The following is an 8,572-nucleotide window of genomic DNA, read 5'->3' as shown; positions in this document are numbered from 1 at the left end:
CCATTTGGGACATAACTGTCCACGTCTCAATTTTGGAGACGTTTTCTGGCGAATTTTCTCATGGATATGAAGTCTAAGGGAAATAAACTCTACTTTAAGTGATACGTAGCCGCAATGGTTGGATCAAAAATGATGCGTAACTATGCTTATACTGATCAAAATAATGTAAATGATGGAACCGGTCTGTATGTATGGAAGCACGTTCCGCTGCTTTCAGGGTCGAAAAAGAAGAAAAAAGAAAAAGTAAACGCGGCGTACACAGAAAAACGCCATTTAAGGAACTCCTATAGTAACTAAACTGATGTCGTTATTCCAACACACAAATCAAACTGTGTACCTCTTTGGGCGTGTTTTTTTGTGATTGGGGGGGGGGGGGGGGGGGGTTGTAATGCTCTAAAACTTTGGCTGTAACAGAGCATCAACCAACGCAGATCCACTTTTCCCTGAAGATGAAGTTTGGCCTGATGTAGATATTTTGAAGTGTAAGAAGAATCACAACTCATCCCATTCTGTCCCATCCCATCCACCCCAACCCCCATCCAAAGCACCAACCCCCTCCAACAGTATCTTGTCTGTACTCACCAGACCATTCATACAACTGTTTTCGGTGAACAAGGCAGCGTTCCAGACTGTCATTGCCAGGCCGCCAACACAGATGACAAGCACTATCGCCAACAGCCTCTTGAACCTCACACGACTCATTGTAGTTCCTCTCTCAATGGGTCCGTTCCTTGCTGAAATGTACCGCCACTATATGATCCTTCTGTCGGCTCAATCCCAGTTTTATTTGTTATTATAATCTACACTCAAGGGCTCGTGTGTAGATTTTATGTAAAGTAGGCACGCGTGTAGGGTGGTAATGACATTTTTTTCTGAAGTTGCATACGCATTTATAGCATAGATCTCTATTATGATTGTACTTTTTTTCTGACAGGCGATGATAAACCCGGTGTAGCACGAGAAAATTACTCCCGAGTAAAAATTTCGTTCGAAAGTTTTACTCCCCTTACAAAAAAATGTACTCCCCCATAACACGAGAAAATTACTCCCCACGACTGGTGTACTCCGAGTAAAATTTTCGTAGGAAAATTGTACTCCCTATTCACGAAAACATTACTCCCCCCTAACACGAGGAAATTAGTCCCCATGATGACAGGTGTTTGTTTGTTTGTTTGCTTAACGCCCAGTCCACCACGAAGGGTGATATCAGGGCAGTGCTGCTTTAACGTGCGCCACACACAAGACAGAAGTCGCAGCACAGGCTTCATGTCTCACCTAGTCACATTATTCTGACACCGGACCAACCAGTCATGACAGGTGTACTCCCGAGTAAACATTTCGTACGAAAATGTTACCTCCCTTACACATATTGCAGGAAATTATTATTCCCCTTACAACAAATTATTCCCCTTATTACGAAGAATTTCTTACCCTCACTTTGCAATGACCTTTACGTCATATTAGCGCCAACAGTAATAATTACTGTTATCAATGTGAAAGTTAATATTTAGCACTGATATTGACTATTATCGCTCAAAATGACAGAAACCACAATGACATAATTACAATTGTCAGTAAATACTGGTGTCACATGACTGATGTGAAACTGTTGATTGGCTAATGGCAATGCGCTTAAAACTGTTATCGCACTCCCTCCCCCAAAATACGTATGTGGACCCCAAGAAACTCATGAAAAACATGGTGATACATGACACTTATTTTACGAAGTCTTAATTGTAACTTTTAACCATTTATCTCACCCACCCCCGTCATCTTCCCGTTTACCAGCCTGCCCTTTTTTTCTTTTTTTTTTCATCGTATAAAATTTTATGTCCAATATAGGCATTTTAAGCCCTGGCGGACAATAAGCCCCTTAATTTTCGTTCGTTGGAAAATATCTAAAACTAGCTTGAAATACCGTCAAAGTACACATGTACTACACAGCGTATTCACCACATCAGGAGTCCATTTTTTGTGGAGTACAAATTTGGTATTACACCGGCGTGCATGTGACATCGTGGGCCAAAGCTCCCCAAGTTGACACTGGCTGACATGTTCAAATTCGTCACTGGCATCCTAGCTGCACTTATTGAAGCAAAAACGAATGAAAGCCCCGAAAATGTTCTGACACTTCTGACAGGGCTATATACTGAAATATTTAAGCCAAAGAAAAATCCAACTCCACCAGCCTTAAATAAGATACTTACCACTCAATGCGCTCTTCTCGGCATTCAGGGAGGCAGATCTGTAACAGTCTCAACCCCTTGACAACACAATGACATAGAGAGTTGAGGGGCAGATCAAACCGTCACAACAGACTTTAGGTCTTCTGTGATTGAAATGGATTCAAGAATAAATATACTGCAGTGGAACTGTCGTTCCCTTAACACTGCTCTACCGTACCTTATTAATTATCTTAACCAAAACAACATGTTCAATGTATTATTGATACAGTCCCCACTCTGTCATGCGGGAAAACTCCCCTTCATATCTGGTTTCTTTTACCCACCCGTCAGGTTGATGATACGAGCGGAGCACAAACTATCAAGTACACAGTAACCTATGTCAGAGACAATCTGAAGTACAATGTTCACCCAACCCCTGTTCCGGCCGACACAAAAATACATTCAAACCTAGTTGAACTTCAGCTGAATGATGGCCCATCCATCTTCTTATTAAACATATATAACAGAAACATTACCAAAGGCCCGATTTTCAGCTGGCTCCCAGAGCTCGACGGAAGACGCACCTGGGTGATCGGAGGAGATGTTAATGGCCGAAACCCCCTGTGGGATGCCAACTTCCCCGATCAGACATGTGCCGTGGGAAAGAGCCTTGCCACCAATATAACGCAATCAAATGTGTACTTACTAAATGACGGATCAGCAACCAGAATACCCGATATCTCAAACCAACACCCCTCCGCCATTGACATAACCTTGGTTAGTCCCACTCTCGGATTAACAACGGACTGGTGCGTTGTGTCAGATAAATTAAAAAGCTACCACTTACCAATCATGATATCCATTATTGGGAAATCACCACACACAGAGCCAGGTCCAAAAGCCTTAAAATACAATTATAAAAAGGCGGACTGGGCAGTTTTCAAGGACGCTGTCACTAAGTCTGCCGATGCACATACCCTCTTGGATGGCAATCCAGAGTCCCAAGAAAGTATCGACAACAAATATAAACAGCTAAGATCAAACCTGCTGAATGCAATGGAATTGTCAATCCCCAAAACAAAACCTTTTATCGGACCCAGTAGAACTGATCAGAGCCCATGGTGGACAGAAGAATGCAGAACAGCCATCAGGTTAAAAAGAACTGCAAAAGAGAAGTATGATCGCTTCAGGTCTGCACAAAACCACAACAATATGAAATCAACTGAAGAACAATGTGACAAAATTATAGACAAAGCAAAAAAAGAAAATTTTGAAAACATGTCCAGCAAAGTGAGCGATTACAGAGATGCTGGAAAAATTTGGACCAAAATAAGGAAATTCAAATGCAGACACAAGCAGGCTGAACGTCCTCTTATGCACGAAGGAAAAAAATATGAAAGCCTTCCTGAAAAAGCAGAACTGTTAGTAGTATAATCAAGTATGCCTGAGACCTTTTTTATTTGCGCAGCGCGCAGACGCGCAAGGGTAGGGACCAGCATAAGGTGATAGGTTAAGGTGCCTGTGTTTAAGTAGTGATAAAGAGATATTGCGTATAAACGGTTTATTGCGTTTTATATTTTGTCATGTGATTTCATGTGCCTGTACCTGTTGCTCGGTACTAATGACCACCCCAGCTGGGGTAATGACAGGGTTACTACTCCCACGTCTTTTTTAATTGGTGCTTATTACAGTTGGATGCTTATCGCGGCTGGAGTACTGACAGTAATTGACCCTCCCTCTGTGTTTTCACGGGCTTGGGACCGTTTTGACAGGATATGTCAAAGCCACATTCGGGGTTTTGGGGGTTAAACAATACGAGCCTTATTTACAGAAGCAAAACATGTCTTATCAAATTTATTTACAAAAACGACAAAGTTGTTTGGCATTGGAATGTTAACCATATCACAGGCGGCGGTATCACAGTCAAGAAAGAAAGAGACCCGTTAGACGGGTGTAGGCAGGGTTGAAACCCCATCAGAGGCGATCACACGCTTGATGTAGAAAAACGAGAGTGACTTTCTGGTTTGGGAATAGGTGAACATAGACTTTCCGTCTGTCTTGAAACCAGTGTTTGTACCGCCACCACTTTCTTGCGTTAGAAGCACCTGTTGGTAAGACTCTTTTGTCAGTTTGTTTTGGTTTTTGTTTAAACCTTTTGAACTAAATTTGTTCCCACTGTCCCCCTCACAAAAGTAGGTTTTAGAACACAAACCAATGAACGCCTTTCCTTGGTATTCGGTTTTAAAGAGACCGGGTGTTCGTTTATCGTACTGGACACGCGCTGTACAGGCCTGACAGAGAGTCGCGTCCCATGGGGCGTTAGCTAAACGGGTGTTTTGGAAGGCTGCCTCGTGTTGGTCACAGGCTTGTGCAGGGAACCATTGGTTATACACTTGGTAAAACTGCTCTCGCAGTTCAGGACGAACCACCTCTTCTAACATTGAAGCGCTAAGCGCCATGTATAGAGAATCTGTATCCATTTCCAAAAGCTGGTAGTCGGCTCTGGACACAAACTTATCTAGAAAATCAAAATGAAACTCCAACATGCGTAGTTTAGCGTACTGGTAAACAAAGTAACCAATCTGAGAGGGGAGTGACCAGTTGATTTTTTTTTTAGCCATCTCTACTTCAGTGACAACTTCTGTTACTTCTGTTAGTTTTTGAAAACGACCATTGTTGATCAGTTTTGAGGCCTCATCAGACAAAACGTAATGAATATCACGATGGTTGGCCACGTTAGTTAAGGTTTTCCCGTAGGCTGAGTTACCGAGCAGTTTGAAAGTTTCAGCTAAGATAGCTTTTGACGGGTCTTGGTCTCCTGCTCGTCTTGCGTTTGAAACGCTGTCACCAAACTGACGGAAACAGGTTTTGGGTTGATACTCTACGATCAGCGTGATGTTTTCAACAACCAACCCGTGCTGCACGTACCAAAACAAGAGGGGTGTAGCTAGCAGAATTTGTTCACCGTGGTAACTCCCTACAAGTGTACGGCGTGGTTGGGATAAGAGCTTGTGTTTTTCAGCGTAGTCTTTCATAAAAACCCCGATCTGTTCTCGGCTGACAGACTCATTTTTGAAAATAGGCTGCATTTCACTGAAATGTTTTTTAGATGATCAGGTACATAAATATCACACTGCACCAGCCGAACAAAGTTTTGTTTTGCACCGCGTCTAAGACAGTTTGATCTGTGATGGTAGAAGGATGTCGGAAGGGTTTAAGTGTCGGAAAACGACCTTGTAGAAAAGTCTGAATGTGGGTGTTTTGTTTTTTGTCTGCGTGCCATTCACACTCCCATTTTTCGACGACAGTCACACCCACATCCTCACGCAAGTATTTGGTAATGTTGTTTGTATGTTCTCTGAGTTCAACTAGTGTTTTTCCGGTGACAGGGTTAGTCGTTTTACCGGCGGTCACAGAACAGTCATGCCCGTGGAACAAACATCCGTGAAACTGATAGCAAATTTGATTTGCGGCATCCCAACCATCAACCCTAATCTTTTTTCGACCAAGGGCCTTCTCTTTCGCGTTAAACTTATGTTGGAGATGGATCTGTTTTGATGTCATGACCCACTCCAACCATTCCCGAGCTAGCTGACCGTAGGGATCTGTTTTTTCCGCTTTAAAAGCGTTTTCTTTTCTACGAATGACAGGGTGCTCTGTGGGCATGTCTTGCATGAGTGCAGCTAAATACAGCGCATTTGCATCAAATCCCTGAACAGACTGTACCGGTTTGTCTGGATTACCACGAATGTATGTTTTGTCTTTTTCGTGGTATCTGTGAAAGACAATAGACGGACCCCCGACAATGTTCTTTCGCAAAAGTGCGTGAACGTCTTTTTGTTTTTCGTTAAAAAGTGAAAAGTAGGTATCTGAAGACAACGTGTCAAACAGATATTTCAGTGTCACACCGGGGACAGAAATACCGTCTTTCAGCAAATCAACTCGCAGACTAGCGTACATACTAATCTGATGCTGCAAAGCAACCAGAAACGGCCCTGTGTCTAGGTTGTTGTACCACACCGAAAAATCCTTCAAAGTCGTCATTTTGTTTTCAGTCCACACACGCTGACAAAAAGCGTACTCTGTATCAGAAATATTTGAGTTTTTGAGCTTACTAAAAAAAGCTGCATGGGGTGGGAGTTCTCTTTCATCTAGTGTACTTAGACTAGTGACGTGTTCATAGCAGAAAAAACCCTTTTCCTCTTCGACACCGAACGCCTTGAGGTACTTGGAATAACTAAAACCTGGCGCAAGAAAATTGTTGATGTCGAGAAACCGAAGTTTATCTGTACAAAGACACATATACTGATTTTTACGTTTAACAACAAACTTGAAAGGGGGTCTTTTAGGGGCCTTCTTTTTTCCCTCTGTTTTGACTTCTTTGACTTCTTCTTCTTCTTCTTTTTCTTCTTCCTCTTCTTCTTCTTCACCCACGGTATCAAAACCATCTGGTTCAAAAACAGGGTCTGTTTGACTTTCGTCTTTTGGAAGATCGTTATGGGCTGTTTTGTCTTTGACAAACTTTTCAATGAGAAAAGGTTTGATCACATTCAGATCGTAGCGAGAAGAATTGAAACCTACGACAGGTAGTTCTTGTAAATACTCATATACTGTCTGAGTCTTTCTACGGGGATGTTGAGGCTATCTGCCTCTTGTTGTTGTGTCTCTTCGATCTCAGTCAACTGATCAAACACATCTTTAAATTCTTCACAAAGAAGAGCGCAGGCGGTCTCGGAGATACGTTCTAGGTAGTTAACCATGCTATCCACTAGTTCTTGAGAGTCACCTTTACTCACAAAACAGGTTGGTTCTGTGAAATGGGGAACATTACTGCATACAGAAACAGAAAGAGGAATATGTTTTGCTGTATACTGTGTACAGTTTGACTCAACTGATTTTCTCTGTGGCAGGTTATCTGTGTCAAAAAACACCTCAAAATCAAAAGTCGCTCTGTAGGGAAAAACAAAATCTGTAGCTACCTGAACACCGTGGTTTTGTAGCTGTTGAAAAATGTTTTGGGGTGGTGAGTAAACCCCGCCTTTGAACGTTTCCTTTGAACCCTCACCCTGACAAGTCTGCTCATGTCGATTCATTTTAAACAAAGACGACCAGAGTTTTCCGCATTTGGAACAAGCCAACGCATGACCGAGTTTATCAATGTCTAAAATGTACATGAAATGGTCTTTGTAACGCAAGAGACGCATAACGCCAGTATGTTTGTAAGCGCTACGACGCAGAGGAACGAGACAGACAGGTGTTTGGCTCTCATCAAACTCAAACACATCTATGTTCACCTTAAACTCAGATTCAATCGACTCAAGTTGAAACAAAGTGACCCCCGGAAAGTGGACAGGGGGGGAATGTCCGGCCCACTGTTTGAACAAGGTTTTTGTGGGTTTTTGTAAAGAATGACGCGAGGCTCCTTTGTACAAAGCAAAACAGCGAAAGAGACACAGACCGTCAGTATAAGGAAAATGATTATTCGCGTCTTTTTGCAACTTGTGCAAGAACGGTGTGTTTGTGATGTAGTCAGGTAGACTACCACAGGCACATCCGATAGGAAAGTCAGACAAAGGCGTGACATAGAAACTGGAAGACATGATGCTGTGAACAGAATACCGAGAGTTTGGGCGTTCGAGTCTAACTTGTTCTAGAATGTCATGGTCACTGATTTCACCGAGAAAAGAAAGAAAGTCCTGTTTTGAGTTGATCAGACGCGGCCGTTGTAAGACAGAGTGGTTATTGACTGAGGCATGAAAGAAAGACAAGTCACCCGACTCTTTGTTTTTGAGAAGAAAAGAGTGAGAAAAATTGATTTTGAAGCGTTTGTTTTGTTCATGGAACAGATCAAGAAGCGACTCGTCCCAGTCAGGGAAATCAGAACAAGGGTTCCAGATAATGGTATAGGTTGACTGAAGCTTACCAGGCCGCTTATGAGTTTTAACAGAATTCCAATGCTTTTCGTACATTTGTCTTTCTTCAGAAGGTAACTTTTTGATTTTTTCTTTTTCTAGACTTCGAATGTTTAACCCTTTTTGGGGGGAAGGGGCTTCCTGTGAAGGCGAACTTTTTCTTTTGGACCCAGCGACTGTTGGCACTGGTGGTGGTGGTGTCCGACTCGCGGCATCTTGACAGTTTTTGGTTTTTTCATGCCGAGCAAGGTCGTATTTTCTGCTGAACGACTTGCCACACATAGCACAGAGAAAAGGTCTGGCTTTGGTATGGACTTCTTTGATGTGAGCTTTGAGGTTTTTTGTCTGTGTAAAAACCTGTCCACAGTGCGAGCATTGGTTACGCTGTAATAAAAAAAAGAACTATGTCTGAGCTACAAAAACAATATCAAAAAACATCTTACATAAAAACATTTATTTTTCTAAAAAGCTATGTCTGAGAAAAAAGTAACACGC

The sequence above is a fragment of the Littorina saxatilis genome, linkage group LG1 (genome assembly GCF_037325665.1).
Source record: "Littorina saxatilis isolate snail1 linkage group LG1, US_GU_Lsax_2.0, whole genome shotgun sequence".
Lineage (NCBI taxonomy): Eukaryota > Metazoa > Mollusca > Gastropoda > Littorinimorpha > Littorinidae > Littorina > Littorina saxatilis.
The sequence above is the reverse complement of the archived record's forward strand: the minus strand, read 5'-3'. Positions refer to the sequence as shown.